Source organism: Cygnus olor, chromosome 6, assembly GCF_009769625.2.
Source record: "Cygnus olor isolate bCygOlo1 chromosome 6, bCygOlo1.pri.v2, whole genome shotgun sequence".
Taxonomy (NCBI): Eukaryota; Metazoa; Chordata; class Aves; order Anseriformes; family Anatidae; genus Cygnus; species Cygnus olor.
This window is the reverse complement of record NC_049174.1, coordinates 15736057-15755436: the sequence shown is the minus strand read 5'-3', so window position 1 is coordinate 15755436 and position 19380 is coordinate 15736057. Positions and strand designations below refer to the sequence as shown.

The window sequence follows — 19380 nt, the reverse complement described above, 5'->3', positions numbered from 1 at the left end:
CGTAATGTACTGGGAAGGACCTGGCCATATACAGTTTACCTTATGGTTAATGGGCCTGAAACATTAAAAGCATGTATTAATTAATTCTTCCAAATTTCTTCATTGTCTTGATAAATCTTTTGGTTCTAATGCCATCACAGAACATACAGTGCTTGGCAGGATACTGAGCACCCCTTGGAGCTCAGGGATCTTGGGGCTTATTCAGCTATGGGAATTCATCTCAACGGAGATTAAAAAATTTAGAAGGTTGTTTGAAAATATGTTATCTTCTGAGTTTAAACACAGTAACAATGCTGGGAAGAACCCCTGCAGAATTTCACAGAGAACTTTATTATAAGCAGAACAGTTATCTAATAAAAAAAAAAAAAAATAAAAGATTATAGTAAAAAGAAAAATAGCAATGAAATTCTAAACTTAGGCATCTTTGTATTAAAATATTTAATTCCTTTGTAAAAGCTAACCAGTGCTAGGTATTAGGATTTGTGCAAAATGTGATACAAATGTTTTTTTAGACTTTATTTATAATAAAGAGCATCTCTTCACTATGTGAAATCAACATTTGTTTTCAGGGTGGCAGTGATCCAAGGGAGACCAAAATAAAGGAGGATGGCAAAAACAGAAACAAAACCAACCAAACAAAAAATAACAACAAAACCCAAAGTCAAACCGCCAAATCCAACAAACAAGCAGACATTGCAGCAAAACATAGACCTTGAATGAAGACAGTCAGAAAGGCTTTAACAGTCAGGCAGCAAGTATAGCGAGAACTGACTTCATTGGAAAGTGGCAACTTTATGGACAATGCATTTGTGGGTATTCTTAGTATCAGAATATGTGGCCCACTATAAAACATTAATGAACATTTTCCAGATAGGTGCTATAAGTTTTCCGCTAAATTAAAATATTTAGTAGGCATCTCATTACCATTGAAAATCACCTATAAATTTAATATGGTTGAATTGTGAGCTGCCTCCTTTAACCAAAGACTAATTTAATTGCAATCAAAGTTTTTTGAGAGAAAAATTGTATTGAAAAGAGTAAAGCAGCTTGCAACACGTCTAGAAATATAACCATCTTCCCTGACTTGTGATTCTTGCTGGTCCAAATCCTTGCAGAACCTTCGGGCTGTCTCTGGGGCAGAACTGAGAAATATAGACAATGTAATCCCTGGACACTTTGAAAAATCTTTTCCAAATATATAACTTCATCTAAAGTGAGAGTTAGTGGTCATTTCTAGTTAATTAGTTTGTACTGGAAAGGCAGTCTCCAAAGTAGTTTTCTCTTTCCCAATATAAATAGCCTCCTCTCTCAAAAGGATTCACAAAACATTTCAGGGAGTATTCTTTCAGAAACTTTGAATCCTCTTCTCAGATTTTCATTTAAATATTTTTAATCTTAGTTCATATCATATCAACAGTTCCTTAATACCACCCAGATGACCATCTTTTTTCTTGCTATATCAAAACTTCTTTAGGTGGTATGTAATGAACAGACAGCACTTTAATCTAGAAAAGAAGATATTTCAGTCAGTAAATAGAGTTGCCGTAAATAAATAAAAACAATGACTTTGGAATGGCAGTGACAGTATGTATGTAACTCAGTATGATTTTAAATAAAATTTAGTGGACTTGGTATGTTTAAAAATATATATTATTTAAAAACAATTTCACAGTAATTGGCAAAATTGTTCAAAATAATGAAAACAAATGCCAAAATGTTGATGCTCCTTTGATAGTTTTAGCAGTTGTAGTGTTTTTGCACACTGCATATTCCATAGCAAGAGCTCTTGTCCTTACCTAAAGAAAGATATAAGATCTGTTAACATTTTTTCCCTTTAAATTACTATGATACATTGTCTAAATTTTTACTTAGAACAGTGTTATCCAAAAGAAGACATCATAACAAGCCGCTTTAGAAGTATGTTCATCATGTCACAAAATGTTACATTTTTTAATTACCTTTCCTTGGCACTACAGCAGACCTTCAAATTAATAGCTATTGCAAACTATAGGCAAGCAGTAGGTGCCTGACTTAATTAACTCTGACTCTGTGTGATGTGATTTGTATCTCAGCATTGCTTGTGCTAAAAATGGGCACTGGTTTTCCTATGGCATATGGCTCTGTTTCTCCAAAGGGCTGTGATATAGCTGCTTTAGGATCTAGAATACTTTGTTGTTATTTGATGATTTAGTTTCATTATGGCCTGCGAATTAGAAGATCTATGAGAACCAGGACAAATATGCAGAACAGGGAATAATGCAAATCTGAATGCATTGTTGTTTTCATGAAGGCCTTTCACAAATAACAATCTGATTATTTTTTTTTTTTAATAGGAATACCAGAATAGATTTGCTGTATGGCCTAAATACATACAGACTGTATGATGACATGGGCAGGATCTTCAGAAGGGCAGAATCCCTGAGCACTCAAGGGAGACACTTCTGATTTTCCCCTGCAGGATTAAATTCTAACCCCAACCCCTTCTGCCTCCCCGTTACCTTCACTCTACACTGTGGTTGTACACAGTTTCTCTCAGCTGCTTATGGCAGGAAATTCAGCTGCTCACCTGCTGCTAAGGTATACTTCTTTGCTGACCTTTTATGGCTAAAGTATCTACTTTATGAAACTTCTGGGGATTCCATAACTGCAGCTAAACATTGGCAAAAAACTGCTTCACAAGAGTCCTTCTCAGGGTCCTTTTGTACAGACAGATTTCATCCTTGCTATGGGGAGTATCACATAACATAACGGTACTGCTTTCCTTCAAAAGCACAAGACAACCACAGAGTGCTTACATAACCCCTGTCTGGATGCATGCGGAGCTCAGTCAGTTCTACTCCCCAATTAGCAGGAGGCATTCCAGCACATGGGAACATACTTGATTTATTTATTTATTTTACAAATATGTAAAAACAGAAAATTGAGATTCTGTTTGTTTTTTTCAAAATGTGCAGTTGTGAAGGTCCATCCTTTCTTATCATGGTGAAAAGACTTCTACATTTTCAGGCATAAAATGAGGCACTAAAGCATATGCAAAAATGGTAGCTTCTGTAACATTTTGCTGCAGAATATGTGGTCAGGTCCATACCAGAAAATGTCACGTAGAACAGCTAACAAGCAATTAAGCAATAATTATATCAATACCTAGAGTCATGCTATGTTTTAATACCCGATATATATATATATATATATATATATACACATATATATAAATGATTTCTCCTAACGTGTTAAATTTGAAGGGAGGCAGAAAACTCATCTTACAGTTATTAGCTGTACTTTCTATTTTGAGTTGAGTCCTTATAATCTTTGCAAAGTACAAATGTTCATATCTCCTATGAAAAAGGTTTCCAAATAAGCCTTTGGCAATATTTCTGAACAAAGAGGGGCCACTGTAGAAATAAACTGGCTTTGTGTCTCAAATCTCCATGGGGTTTAAGAGGCAAAATGACTTCAGCAGAGAAAGTAGGTTAAAGCAAGGACAGACAGCCTCCTCAATTAGTGTAACTGAAAATAAGCACAAATACTCACCCCATTCAATGCACCTAAGATTCAGTAGTTCTAAAAAAAAAAGAGCATAGGTCAAAAGAATAAAATTATTCAGCTCTACAAACACATTTTCCTTAATTCTTACCTGGAGAAGGAGTCCTGCAAACATCTACTGTGACTCAGCTTTAAACTGAGTTTACTTTGCAGATGTCTTTTAAAAAAATCTTATTTGATATGATCTTAAAATTTGAAGGTGGTCTGGTTTTGAACATTTTGAACCTTTCTGAAGGTGGTCTGGTTTTGTTAGTTTTTGTTTGTTTTTGTTGTTTTTTTTTTTAAAGCATTTGATCATTGTTATTTTGCTTGTATAATAATTAATAGGTTAAATAATGTCTTGTTAATCAGTTGTTTTTAGAATTTCTTCTTTCAGGCACAGATATTCTAGGAAATGAAATGTATTCTTATTTTTTCCTACTGTTCCCTAAACAAGAAACGTTCCTATTTCCTACCATACCACTTGTTAGCAATATGGATTTTTCTTTCCTACTTTCTATCTACAGCTATAATAAGCTGTTACTTGTAGAAATCCTTTCATAAGTTCCCTAATACATTGTTCCACTGCATCCCAGCTTCACTTATGAATTACCTTTAATGTTTCAGTTTTGAAACTGAGGAGTTTTCATAGCTAAAAAACATGCTGATAACGCTTCTATCAGTTCTGTGTCATTCTCTACAGTATCACTGTGTATCGCTGTTGGAAACTAAATTCTGAGAACAGAAGTCTCTTGCTTTTCTTGGCTTTTCTCTCTTCTTTTTTTGAGGAAACAGTGCCTCCAAGAGCTCCTATTTAGGGAGGGGCAGTTTAAGACAATTAAGTCAATTAGCTTTTCACTGTTATATTAATCTCTAAAAAAAAGTCTTCTCAGCATTGCTACTAGAGATGTTGGTTTGAAGGACAGGTGGAAGACAGTTTATTTTGTTTCCTTATTTTATGCCCACTAATAAAAAGTTAGCTAAATGACTGAATTCTTCCAGTATTTCCCATATGGGGACCTCTACTGAAGCAAACGGCTTTGCTGGCATCTTGGAGGAATGAAGGACGCGCCGTCTGCTGGAGCTGCAGAACATTTCTTTATAAGCTTCTTCATTGCCGGGCTGGTTTTGTCATTTGCCAGTTGACATCAGGACAGCTGGTGGCAGTCCAGGAGACAGCAGGAAGCAATGGTTGTTTGTTTGTGGATAAGCAGAGAAGAAAGATGGCATGAAGTGATAAAGAACAAAGAGAGAGTAATCAAGGAACAGCTTAGCCATAAAAATACATTTAACAAGCCTATTAGCCATTTTTCCTAAAATACATAAGCACACATGCAAATAATCATGAGTAGTCCCTAAATCTCACAGAGGCAGAATTAATAACCTGAAGTGATATAATACTTTAGTTTTTTTTAAGTATGAAGAGTCATCACAACTTTTTAGAAGTAATACACAAAAGTTGGTGAGCAGCACCACAACTGCTGAAAAACTGAGGAATCGTCATCATATCATCTGACAAATTTGTCATCCTCAAGGGTGGCTTTTTAAAAGCAGAGTTTTGAAATTAAAAAATGATAGTTTGTCAATGAGCCTTTACATTCAAAGAGAACGTGAGGGAGAGGGGAAGGTTAAGACAGAGAGGGCATGAGAACAGAAAAGGATGCCACTTGGAAAAAAAAAAATCCTTTGACTAACCTTCATATTCGGTGCAGTATTTAATTTAAGGTATTACTAGTACTACAGAGAACAAGCAGTCACGAGTAAAAAGGAAAGAAAATAAAAGGATGGAGAAATCACCATGGCTAGCTACATACAAAATGCAGGAATCAGCAAAGCCAAGCAAAAATGGAAACTGCGATGCATACTGATGGGAAATCTAAGGATTTCTTTTCCTTCTTGATGGACGCTGGATGGTCAGCTTCTTGATGGAGAAAGAAGTAGTTGCATGCGTTTGTCCAAAGATATCGTTTTACATTTGTATTGCAATACAGTGCTCCATATTTAGCACTAGTTTTAGGGGGGTTGTGGAAATTTAATCACTGGTTTCAGTCTGCAAACTAGTTTTGTAAGTGTATTTAATTACACTCAAAAGCTGCCCGCGGATTACCTACCACATACTGCCAGGACAATTTGAACTGCAGATCTTCCTGGAAAAGATGATACCCAGTCCAATCTGATGGCTGGATAGTATATTGTATTATCTAAGGAAAAGTAACAATTGTTATGGTTCATTAAAAGGTGCTACATGATAGTTATGCTACAATTTTTTGAGTGAAAGGAAAGTTGAGTCTTCAGAGCAGAGAAACTTCCCACTATTCGTTTTGTTGTGCTCCAGAAAATGAGGATTTCTCAATAAATTGAACACTACTAAAGAACTACTTGACTGACATCAACAGCTAAATTTATGTCCGTAATGGTAACAATCCTCCAGTTCCACACATGTTGACTGGTTATCCTCAGAAGATCACTTCAAATGTGTATAAACACATGAAAAAAAAAGGCAAAAAATATATTCCTATCAATGAACTCCATGCCCATGACAAGTAACTCAAAATAATTTCAAACGAGGGGTAACAGCATCTGCCTTGCACAGCAGCTCCCTTATGCGGCAGTGACAAATTAAATCCACAAAATGGAAAGGAAGAGCTCCCTGCCATTGCAGACAGTCTCCCCACCAGTCCTCTGTACCATAGTCACTAACATGGGCTTTGCAGCATGGTGTGATCTGGAAATTTGTTCCTTTTAGCACTAACCCCTTTAAACATGAAACTTGACCAAGTGTATTAATAAGTATGCTATCTGGTTTCCTGATAGAGCAAATAGTTGTGCTCATCTTTAAATTTCTTGCCCTTGACAACAGTAGTCAACATTTACCATCTTGAGTTGGTTTCACCAAAATGTGATCCCACACAGCAAGTCACTTGCTGAAAAAATTTGCAAGCATCTCTCTAGTATTACTCCTTCTTGAAACTAAAGTATTCCAGTTTTTTATTTTTTATTTGGGGGGAAGAGGTCTTTTTACCTTTTCCTTTTCCTTCTGTTAGGAATAATTAAAGTAATTTCCCTGTCTCTAGAAGTAATTTCTCCTGGTCAATTGCAAAAAGCAGACACTACTTTTTCTCCCTCTTGATTTGATTTCTATGTGACAGTAAACTTGCCAAAGACAAAATGCTGTGGAAGAAAAGGAGATAATGGCTGGGTTTATGACTGTTGTGGAATGAATATTACAAAATATGGGAGAAAGATGACCTCTGCTTAGAAGACTGCCTCCTCATTAACAGATGGCTGTAGTTCAATGATTCCACTGTGGTGCAAAGAAGTAATCAAATTAGATGTTGTGTGAAGCTGTCATTGCAGTGTGTGTTTCTCTGCATAGTTCCCACTTAAAGCATGTTGTTCCTTTTATACAGTCCCTCAGATTGCTGTGTCTCATCCTTTCCACATCAAAGTACTGTCAGCACTTTTATAGTATAAAAAGGACATAGAGATAATGTTACATTACATTCTCTTCAAACAGTAATGATTTGTACACTTGCAGCATTTCTTTTTTTTCTGGGAGTTGTAAAAGAAGATGCATTGAGTAGCATGAGTAGCATCTTAAAACTGAACAACACCAGAAATATTTAAAGCTGGACCAAAGCAGCTCTGGAGGGATGGTGGAGATTTCAGAGAGTCAGTTCTTCTCAAGTGCTATCTGAATTATATTTCAGTCTTCCTAGACGCTCATTAAGCAGCTATGCATAAATGATCTGCAAATGTTTCACATTGCATTTACTAGCCATGTTTGTTTTTTGCCATCATCTATGTAAGAGGTTGTCACAAAGGGATAAAGCTTGATCAGCATATGGAATCTGCATTTTTCTTTCACAAAGAAATTATATAATTTAGTTTTTATCTCAAATTTCAAAGACTTCAGACATTTTCACAATAGGAAATAGGACGACAAATCAAATTCTCAAAATGTTGCATTTCATTTTCAAGGTTATACAATATTTCAGACATTTTTTCAAATTAAAAAAGCAAATCATTGCTGTGAAAGAAGGTGAGCACATTCTTATGAAAACAAAGTTCAACAAGAGAGAAAAATGACTATTTGGATAACTCAGTTTTTTGAACTCAATGAAAAAAATTGAAATCATGGGTATAAATGTCTAGGTCTATATATAGTATGTCTGTCAGATCCATCTCTGTCTAAATACTGTCCACTTTTTTTTTTTCAGAATTAAAGAAGATTTGTGCTCACAACTATTTCTTCCTTCCTCAGTTATCCTTCTTTCCCTTACCTCATTAGCATAGGACTGTCCATCATGGGCCTTTGGCTCTGGATGAACACAAGGGAGGAACGCTCAACCAGTGATGTTTCATCTCACACAGAGGTCGCACCTGATCTTGGCTACATCAGCATGAACTGGAGAAACTCAGCTGAGGTCAATGGGCTTACTTGGGCCTGAATTTAATCATTACTCTGGTGCAAGTGCAATGGAGGCCAGCCCATAGGACCGGTCTTGCCATTGACATACAAAAGGCAGTCATGGGGGTCCTCCGTTGTTGGCCGGCCATCTTGGAGGCGCCTGGTGCACACGGTTCTTGGCATGGCTGTGCAGAATGGGTGTGCAACAAGGCCAGGGTGTGCTGGGTACTGCGCCGCGTGTTGCTACATGGCCGGGGCGTTCGGCAGAGGTCGGTATTGTTACACAGCCCTGCAAGAATTGAAAGAAAATGAAGCTTGAATACCCCTCTTCCAGCCCCCATCATATGCCTCTGACAACCACACAGGCAGCTGGCACCCTGTTGGGGTAATCTCCGAGTCTGGCAGGGGTGCTCTCAAGTATTGCCAAGTCCCTTCAATAATCAATATGATACTTTTTGTATCTTTTGTATTTCTGGAATGGCTGTTGAGCCCTTTCGTTCCGTTTCAGTCTCTGGCATCTGTGGGCACTGGCACCAAAGCTGACCCAGTGGGATGCCTGGAAGGCAGTGCTGTGCCAGGATAGGGAAGGGCCACATCAGTTTGGATAAACTGATGCTTCCCAGCACCCACCCTGGCACAGCCACATCGTCGGGGCAGGCTATGGACACACACTGCAGCCCCCTTTCTGTCTTCTTCCTCTGTCTTACCTCCTACCGCGAACAGGAAATTAAGAACAAAAGTAATATACTGCAGCAGTGTAAAAATTCCACTTCCCACCTTGTGTGTGTTATTACATCACTTTTTACACAGATAATTTAACCCAAAGTTTCCCATACTTCCTATTAGTGGCCAAGTCTCAATCGTTCTCGTAAGGGTACCCTGTTAGCTGAACAGCACAGTGTGCACCAGCTTTAATAAAAGGCATAGCTTCTTACGAGTCTTGTCTCTTTTGCCATATCAATATTATTCCAGATAATGACTACTACTCTATTTAAGACAAAATGGCACTGAAATAGATTTTTATCCTTGGTGCTCTGCTAGTGATTTTTCCTCTCCAGTAGCTGATGTAAGTAAATGTAAAGAGCAGAAGTATTGACTAGATGGCTAATTCTGAAGGCAAAGAGTGACATCAAATTTAACAAGCCAACTATTCCTCCATTTCTTTTTGCTCAGTGTTTTTTTTACAACTATTTCTCCACTTACTGTGCCACAGTTGGCAAATCTCTGAAAAAAATAAGTAAATACATAAACGCAAGATAAACTCATTGATCTATGAGAAGCAGAGAATAAAGCCTTGTTCAGATGAATCAACAATAAATATTAAGAATTGGTTATTTTTTGAGGTTTGCTTCTTTTTTTTTTTTTAAATTATTATTTATTTATTCAAATGTTCAAAATACCAACTCAAATTTGCTGTATATTGGAAGCAATTTAGCTCATTCATTGAAAAAGGGGAATTCCATCATGGACAGTATTTTCTTCACTGCACTTGACACTTTTTTTTGGAAAAATCTCTCAAGTAGGACAACTTTCCTATTCCTCATTTCATTCCCTACTACAAATGCCATATGACATTACAAGCTATTTTCATGCCTGCCATATCAACATGCTGCTGCTACAAACCGGGGGTGGTCATTTTCTTCATCCATAATGCTTCTAGTCAACGTGAGCATATATCTGTTACACATGTTCTGCCCACTAGTTATGTAAAAATACTAAACCTAAATGCTAAAGAGGAAGGTGCCAATTTCTTTATTATCACCTCTTCATTAAGCTCTTCCAGTTAACAGATTTAATATAAAGTATAAAGGTACCAAATTAAAGCCAATGTTTCATGCACACCCAGTTTTGGTTAGAATTATGAATCTTTGATGAATACCCCACAGCTGGCAAGAATAACAAACAGGATAACAAATGATTGCCTTTGCTCTAGCCCAGATTCCCTGAAATATTCAGAGGAGTCACTAGGTAATGTCTGAAGAGGGGTTAGCACCTGTACCTGGCAAAAAACCCAGGTGTAAGAAGGAAGATCATTACTGGAGCCTCTGAAGAGTGGCTGGGGCTAATAGGTCAAAACAAAGGGAATTTCTTCACATCAATATTACAGACTGAAATTACATGAATTAATGAAAAACATACTGAGGACACTGAGGGTAGTTAGAAACCATTATACTTCTAGTGATGGTGTACAAAAGGCTGCATCACAGCCATGCCCTCAGGGGTTGTTGTCACACTGTGGGCCATATGCTTTCAAGTTTATCAGGAATTAATAAAGCCCTGACTCTGTTCCCCACCCATACACCCCCACAGGTCAGCCAAATCATGGAGTGTGCTGCCCCAGCATGCTCTCTCACAGTGGTGATACTTTGAAAATCAAGTCTAAATACATATTTTTCTAACAGGGCCACATAATAACTATCAACATATATCAAGGCAGAGTTTACATAGCAGCTTTGAGATACAAATATTCTAGCAGTTTCCACAAATCAGCGCACAATGAGTGAAAAATGTCTGAAAACTGCAGAAAACATCCTTCTCAAAATAGCATTAGCTGTGACTAGTGAGCTAATCAGACTGCATAAGAGGCATACAAGTGGAATTCCAGTTTTATATATGGGTACACGCTAAGTAATTTTTGGGGTACTTTGATCTAACTAACCTCCTTTCCACAGAACTTTACTCTGTCCATCACCTACCAGATATATAGCATTTATTTTCTCTTGCTAGGCACAAATCTGAGATGGGCCTGGTACATGTCAGTCAAACTTCTTAGAATACTGTAAATCATCCTTTTGAGCTGACTGTATTGACTGTACACAAAATTAAGGGAATGTTCACATTTTGGACTTCCCACATAGTGTCTGTGTCTTCTAGACCTGACCTGGCTAGCTCCAGCAAAGATACTATCACCCACTATCAAGTGATAGGCAGATCAGTTATTTATCTGAGGGCTCTTGTAGTGGCTAGAAGTAATAAAACAAAGATGCATTTACACTCTTATCTCTCCCAAGCTGCTCAGTCACCTCACTGTCTGTAGATTTCTGTAAGGAATGGGGCCAGAAGCCCTTCATGGAACAGTGCCTTTGGGGAGGAATGTTGTCTCACGACAGCCAGCAAAGCTGAGCTGGCAGTGGGGACCACTTTGATGCTCATTATATATCTGATATTACTCAAGCGAAATTACTTAGAATATTGTATAGTGCTGGTGTGTTGGAGCAGAAGGGCATTGTTGTTGCCAAATTCTGCACTTGTACTTACAGAAATAAAAGCTGTAATAGGACGCATATATATTACTTTCCTCTGTTACTATGGTGCTTAGGCTTAGAAAGTACTATAATAAACACGACGAATAATAATTATTCCATATTAAAAACAAAAACAAATAAACAAACCTCTTGCTCTAGTTCACTTGAAATGTCAGGCAACTCTGACTGGAATAGGAAGTATCTGCTGAGAGCAGTGACAAAGCTGGAGGGTGCCTGCTTTATAGAAATAACACCAATGAATTAAATAACACCCAACACTGATATGATAAGCGTGCTTTACTTTAGTTAGTTGCCATGAGAAATCACAGGGAAAAAAAAGCTTCCACTAGATTTTTTTGAACTGGGGTATGCTCACTGTGCTAAAAGTGTAAATGTATAAAAGCAGTGAATTATTGTAGACTCTTTAATGTTGACCTTCTTTTGATAACTTCAGCTTTGGCATAGCCCCTGCTTTTAAATGAGAACACTCAGTTTGTAGTGCTGGCTTAAATTCACTGTCTGGCTAGCGAGCTTCAGCAGGTTTAGTGCCTCTCTACTTTAGACACTAGCATTTGTATGTTTTTTCCTCTCCAAAGAAGTAAATTATTTATACAGCACCAACCTTTTTTAACCTAGCTTCTGACAGGCTGGGATTTTTCCAATCTCAGTTGAAACTGTCTAAATAATTTATCGAGTATTCTTTCAAAGTACAATGAATTCTGAAACCTAAGAAATGTTAAATGAGATTCTTTGCCCTTCCAGTGTGAGTGGGTTACTGAGGTTAAGCTAGTGTTTTCTTTGAACTTTTCTCAGTCCCTGTTTTCTCCCATTGTAGAGATTCATTTTTTATCCTCTCCTACTGTCTATCTATTCATTTTCATGACATTTTCTATTTATCAGACTTTCCCTTTGTGTTTCTGAATCTCTTGCTAACTCTTCCCTTTCTGATGTCTTCCTATACCTTTTATTTTTAGATACAGTAAAACAGTTTTCCCTTTATATGGTCCTCCAGCTAAAGAAGCCATTGATTTCTGTGTCCCAAAGTGTACAGGCAGTATCAGTCCACTCAATGTCTTTGGTGCTGGATTTTTCAGTCCAGTCTCAAATTCGGCTGAACCTCCTCCCAATCCCATAAAGAAACCAGTGATGAACAGACTTCAGATCTTTGGTATAGATGAGCATGAGGAAGTCTGCATAGAATGTTAATCTGCAAACAACATGTAAGCTTGCAAGGACATATTTCCAGGTCAGATACCCCAACCCTCCCAAATTCTGTCTGGTCAGACTTAACTCAAAGATAGAATTTTCTATAAAACTTGGATAATTATGTCTCAAAGGACCAACATAAGAAGTTCATTTTTATGAAAGAAACAAAAATAAAAATAACCCCAAATGAGTGGGATTATAAACAGGAAAAAATAAACAACAAATCCCAAATGACTCAGACTATTCCAAATTTCCCAGCAGGTATTTTAATCCCTTTTAAATTTTATCAAATGTTTCAGGTGACTTCCTTTATCCGAATCAATTCATCCAGTTTTACTCATAAGAACTTGCAGTTTTCTTTTTAGAGGAAAAAATAAAGAAGTAGGAACAAATTTTTATGTATACTCAACAACTGAGGATTTTATCTTTTATAAATTAATGATATAAAGAACTGTACCTCAACATGTCTGATGTAGTATCAGTGTTGAAAACAGCAGCAGAATTATAGGAAAGCAGCTCTCTTAACTCTACTGTATTGTAACTGTTTAAATCAAGCAATACCCCTTTAAGTAGGCTATTTAATTTTAGGGCTTTAAAGCAAGTCAGAAATTACTAAAGGGAACAGCAACAGCTATTGAAAGACAGCAAGATCTAGTGGATAACCACTGCTGAGCCATAAAAGCTGATTTTAGCGTTGACTAAAATCAACTAAAAGTCGACCTGCATTATTCCCCATGTCAGAGAAAAAATAATGCCCAGGCATAATCTTGCAGGAAACAGTAAGAAAGGGCAGTAGGTATACAGGTAACCCAGTAACTATGAAATGAAATAACCTCTATTTTCTTTGTCTCTTTCCTTTTGTTATCATATAATATAGAATTTTTCAGTGGTCACACAAGGTAATTTCTTTCTCCCTCTCCATCTTAAGTTTCTGTTGTTATCATTGTCATAATAAATAACTTCCATAAACTGAGCATAAATTGATCAAATGCTCACTGCAATTAAACCCCTGCCACTTTCTCTGTCCTAGACCCACAAATTGTGGGCCCCACTGTGTGGCCTCACTTATGTCTTTAGCTGCAGCCTGAAGTATGTTCAGGTCATATGTACAGTATCCAGAACACAAAAAATACATTTCTCCACCTGGTGTGCTATGATGTGCTATGAGTTACTCCTCTAGGATTGCACTTAAGTGGTGCCCGTGCCTAATATGGCTACTAAAGGAGGCAATGTCTTCTCAAGAGCACAATCCCTTCATGGCCTGGTAGACAATTATTACACATATCACATGATATATTAGGATGAAAAGGGGATTCCTTGAGCACAAAAGGTCTATGCTGTCTGAGGTGATCTGTAGTGGGAAGATATAAAAGTTAATTCTGAAATAAACCGTGGGAGATGTACTACTAGCTATGGTCAAGCATCCAGAGAAAACTGACAGATGCAATTAGTCTTCAAAAAAGTGTTTTGCTACTCTTTTACTATAAACTTTCACCGTACTCTAGATTTCTTTCTGTACAGGGCTCCAGAACTCACCAGCTCTTCTTGTCTGGCTTGCTGATGTCTTTCTTTGGCGTATAGGTAGTAAGTAATTTCACCCCACAACGTTTAGGTATTTTGTAGGTACTATTCCAAGTACCTGTCTAATTGTATTTCAGTTTAGAACCAAGCTGACCTGATGAGCCTACTCCAAAGCCCACAGAGGTCAAAAGAAACATTTCCATGGACATCACAGGACTTTGGATCTTGCCAGTTTAACCCGTCCCTTCTCTTCCTGTAACTGTCTGAACCATTAGTCTGGTGTCCCCTCCTTCAATGTCATCATAGTGATCAACTGCTTTTGTGCAAACCACCAGTAAATGTGTTATGCACTGACCTGTGCGCTTGATCCATAGAGGGAGAGAGTCTGTAAAAGCCCTTGGCTACAGAGCCTATAAAGTCAATGCTTTTCAGTTTATTAAATGCTCTTGCTTTTGTCTGTGTCAGAGTCTTACTGATTTTAGTTAGATGGATGCAGGAAGGATGAGGGTGGTAATGTCTGACAGTGAGCGTAAGGCATGGCAGCATTTGCTGATCACATTGTTGGCAGTAGGCATCTCCTGAATTCTGTGCCACTGCTTCACAGTGGGAATCTGTTACGTGCCAGAGCACATCAGGATAATTAAGACAGATACTACATTTAATATCTGGAGATTATTTTAAAAACACTGTCACCTTCAAAACTTTTAATTACAACACAAGTTAAGAAATCCAAAATCCACAATTTGCAACTTAAACTTTGTCTGCCTAAATCCATATTTATTTCATACTGGTACTGCCATCAAATATATTTGCAGCTTGCAGTGACTTGCACCTGCTCTTAATCTGTCAAAAAATAGGACTGTTCAATTTAGGAGCTTGTATATAAATCAGGCTCTTTATTTGCTTAAATGTCAACTTTTACAAGGAATATCCTTGTTAAAGGCTTGGGAAGTGGACAATCAGTTATAGGTAACAGTAACAATACAGAATTATAACATTTCCCTTTTACTAAATCAGAAGTGTTAAAATAACCCCTTCAGAAAAAGTCAGATTGCAATCTTCAGCTAAACAAACTACACTCAGATTTTCACTGAGTTTTGCTTAAATAAGAATGGCAGGATAAGAATCAGAAAAAAAAGGAGGGGGGCGCAAACAGCAAACTAGTTAGCATGTAAGCTCCTTATAATTATTCTTTGTGAATTACAGTATTACAGTTTCAAAGTATTTTATTTTACCCTTGCTGAATGTTGCCATCTTCTGACTTATACTGAATTCCCTTTCTGAAGGTTTCCTTATACCAAGCCACATTCTAGCTGTAAGTCTTCCCCCCAAAAAATACTTCTTAAGTCATAATCTTTCAGTTATTATTTCACCGTATATAGTACAAAGATCAATCAAAAATAAAGTTTTGACCTTCACTCAGGGAATAACAGTTTTTCCAATGTGGGACTACCATGGCATTGCTAACAACACTTTAAAACTGTATTTGTAAAGGTTTCTTACATGTTATGCAAATTTGCATTATTTATTGATTTGTGGATAATAATGTTCTAAAATTCACAATTTTAGTTTCACTGTGATACTCATTTCTATTTTACATTTGATAACAGCAAAACACTTAATTTTGAATGAAGCTTTGTTTGTCACTTATTAGCTATCTTGCCACAGTATTTTGCTTTTCACAAAACAAAAGTACGCTTTTGTCCTAAGAAATAGGAAAACTACATTCATTAATTCAGACTTCCCAGTAGATGGTGCTCTAAGTACACTTCAATATGTTCATAAATTTATGCTTGAATTACTTGAACACATATGTTCATTAATTTACAGCTTTTATGCGTTCATAAATATTGATGATATGGCGACATAGCATTCTATGTAAAATTCAAAAAACAGTCATTCTTCTATTCAAAATTTTTGAAATCTGCTGGCTAGACATTTCCCCTAGTATGTCTTTAGCTGTAGCACATTAGTTAATATATTAATGGTTTTGGTCACTTGTATTATTTTGGTCCCAATGTATTATAATGCTAGCAGCAGACTTTCCAATATATCACAGGGAAACATGGATGGTACTTTTTGAAAGCTATCAGTCAGCAAAACTTGGGGAAAACTGCATTCTGCTTGGGCCTCTTCTGCTGCTTCTCTTTTCTCTTTGGACATGCTACTTTTTTTTTTTTTTCTTCTTCTTCCCTTTTTTTTTTTATTTTTAAGATGCAATAATTTGAATATCTACCTAGGTTTTAAGATATACCATGTATTATATGCAATCACACACACTGCTGACACATATTCACAAACTGGAATACACAGATATGCTCTATTGGAGATCTATATATATTCACCTGACAGTTCACACACAGATATCTTTACGTAAAATATAGTGAAGTACTATAAAGGAATTATTATCATGACAATGACTTCCTTGTAAAGTGTCTTCCATGTACAACATTTTGTTATAAAAGATGTAAGACAAAGTTATGAATGCAGAACTGCCTTGGAGAATTTAATGGTTGCAATGTCAATTGTGTGTAATTACTTCCACGCTGTAATTGTTTGCATTTTGTGTTAACTATTTAAATAAAATAACAGCAACATTTAAATCTTTCCTCATTTAAAGTAGTTGAAATGCTTATTGCTGATACACAATTTGCAAAAACAAAAACAAACAAACAAACCCACACACAAAAACAGCCAAACAAAAAACCAACCCAACCTACAAGAAACCCCAAACAAAAAACAACTCTTTGCCAAAATTTGAATTTACTATTCTGAGCAAGTGAAGCAGGGCTTAAAAATGTTTTATGTATTCTAACACATAGCTGCCTCTGAGTGCCTTATCAGCAACATAGCATGTCATTCAATCTATGTGGGAAAAAAGTGTTTCTAACTTGAATCTAAAAGTGGGTACACAATACATAACAGTGTTAACTAACTTGAAGATACCCTGAGTTTACATCACTGGCAAAACTGTCAGCAACAAATTCTTTCAAATCCATAAACAGCAAGTTTGAAATGTGCACTAAATTAGAAGACTGAGGTTTGCAGCAGAACACTGATGCATGTGTTTATTAATTGATACTTTTATTGTCATTTTTCCATAATGGTAAAGTATTTCATGTATACATTTATATCAGCCACTCAAAGTACTTTTATCAGATAACATGGCAATGACAATTTAATGGGAGCAGATTTGGTCACCCTGCTGTGACAGACTAGCGAGTAATGTCATTTTCATCTTTCATGTATTAACTTTCTAACTCTTTAAAATATAGGCACTTATACATACAAAAGATATTGAAGTTCTGTTTAATGAGCAATTTAACAGGATTCTTATCTTCATTAATAAATCAAAGAATATATTTATATGAATACCTAAGCTGAATGTCTGAATTTCTTTTTTGCTTCAATATTTACTTGCCAAAAAAAAATCTCTCAACCTTCTGGCAGGAGATAATTTTTACTGGGATTGTGGCTAGTGGTATGTTTGGTGGACTTACACAAAAATGTTCTTTTCTGTGTTTGCTTGTCAGTGATATGCTAACTATTTTTATACCATTTAGTTTTAATTTAAAAAATCTCATTGCTTAATAAAACAATCCTAAGTGTATTTAAGAAATGATGTACCAACACTCTTTATTTCCTGAAATGTACCAGAAAAAAAAAATGTTGTTTGGACCTGTAAGTAATTATTATATGCCATTCACACCCTGATTCCACCAAAGGATTGACACTTGTATCCACATAAAACCACAGGGACTTCACTGGGTCCAGGGCACAAGGGAAGGTCTCACATGAATCAAACAGCAACATTGTTATTTGCAAGAAATCATAAATCATGACCTGTGCTTCCCCATTATTGCAAATAATGAGATTTTAAAATTATAATATTTAATTTTAAAATTTATTTCATAATTCTAGAGCCTCTTGGCTTCTGATTTTCAAGATTTCTAGAAAAATTATGACAATAATTATTTTTTAAATTTAAGAATAAATTCACGATTCTAGTTCTCTTAGCTATGCTGGCAGAGCTCTCTACGTGTTCAGCTATGTCAGCAGAAAAATGCTGTCTTTGCTTATGTGATTCAGGAATGTTGTTCAGCTATACCAGCCAAAAAATTCTTTCTGTCAGCATGTCTTGAATGTGTACTAGGGCCTCTGCCAGTCAGGCTAGTCTGGCGTAACTGCAGATGCAATAAAGATGAGCCTTTAGAGCCATGCTGAGGACCTAAGTTGCCAGAGCACAATTTAACCTTTGAATGCCCTATTAATGATCGGCAGCTCCAACATAAGCTTAAGCTTGAAGTCCTGTCCTATGAACAAAAGCAAAGGTCCTGATGTGTGCTGAAGCTTCCCTGCTTTGCACAAATGAGACGCTGGGGTTGCAGAACTTGCCTGGTACTGTCCATGCCAGCTGCTTTTGCAGCATAATGGTATGAATTTACACCTGGCTTACAGCTTTCAATGGTTCTCAGACTTGCCAGTTGGATGAATGCTTTTTCTCTTAATTTCTGTTTCTGTCTTGTCCAGCATGGGAATAATACATTTTGTTAACAACTGTTCTACTCCTCTACTAACAATGTGTCTATCAAGTATGATGCCACCTTAGGCCTCACATCAGCTCCCAGCAAAGCAGCAGTATGCTGGTGGTGTGTGTCTGAGTCCGTCCCTAATTGCATGGTGAGAAATACATGGTGAGCACAAATACAGCAGACAAATGAGAACAAAAAATAGAGCCAAAGAGGAAGGAGTTAGGTAGGAAGAGTATGCCCCAGGTGGAATTGTGGATGCCCAGACTGACATCTCCCATGCTTATTTAAAATATATTTTGAGAAAGGCACATTTCAAGATCTGGTTGAGTCAAAACTGAGACTAACCTTAAAGCCTCATTCTGTCTCACTAGTTTAAATTAAAAGAACTCTCAAACTGATGTATGATTTATTTTTTTCCATACACGAAGAGAGTGAAAAGCATCACCTAAGCTATGAAGTTGAGTGAAGTCTACAGCAGAGGCATATTCTTAATCACTTCAGGTGGGAGAGGGTGTGAAGAAAAGGGTTAGCAAAGAGCATAGTGTCTTTAGGTTTGTTCGGTAACTCTTAGAGTTGTGTTCTGAACAGAACAGATAGGAGGGCAAATAGGGAATTATCACAAATGTAAAACAAGCATTAATCAAAGCATCTTTTGAATTAAGGTAAGCAATAATTTTCTACATGTTTGCACAGCTCTTCATTTTGTGCATATGGTATTTTAAAACTAAGGATTAAAATAAAATATTTGAAGTGGAGTTCACAATGTTCACAAACATTATTGTGAACTGAAATACCACTAATATCAAGAACATGGTGTGGTACCGTTTTTGCACAAAATGAAAGACAAAAAAAAGCATAGCTGAGATTCTAACTCAATTTTTTTAAAATTCATTTTGAATGAGTTCCCCCATCCGTCAGAAGGAATAGGCAGAGAAAAGAAGTG

General features: G+C 36.6%; 1 long non-coding RNA gene across 2 annotated transcripts; it reads right to left on the bottom strand.

The window, feature by feature from the left end:
• Positions 1 to 401: 401 nt before the first annotated feature.
• On the bottom strand, positions 402 to 11383 carry LOC121072456. 2 transcript variants are annotated; one of them, XR_005821230.1, is made up of 6 exons: positions 11326 to 11383; positions 7806 to 8222; positions 5634 to 5723; positions 4136 to 4679; positions 3532 to 3561; positions 402 to 1505 (listed from the first exon to the last, which is right to left on the bottom strand). It is a non-coding gene; the product is annotated as an uncharacterized LOC121072456 (long non-coding RNA). The 2 variants fall into 2 exon arrangements; XR_005821231.1 differs by lacking the exon at positions 3532 to 3561 and having other exon boundaries at positions 3635 to 4679.
• Between the last annotated feature and the right edge of the window lie 7997 nt (positions 11384 to 19380).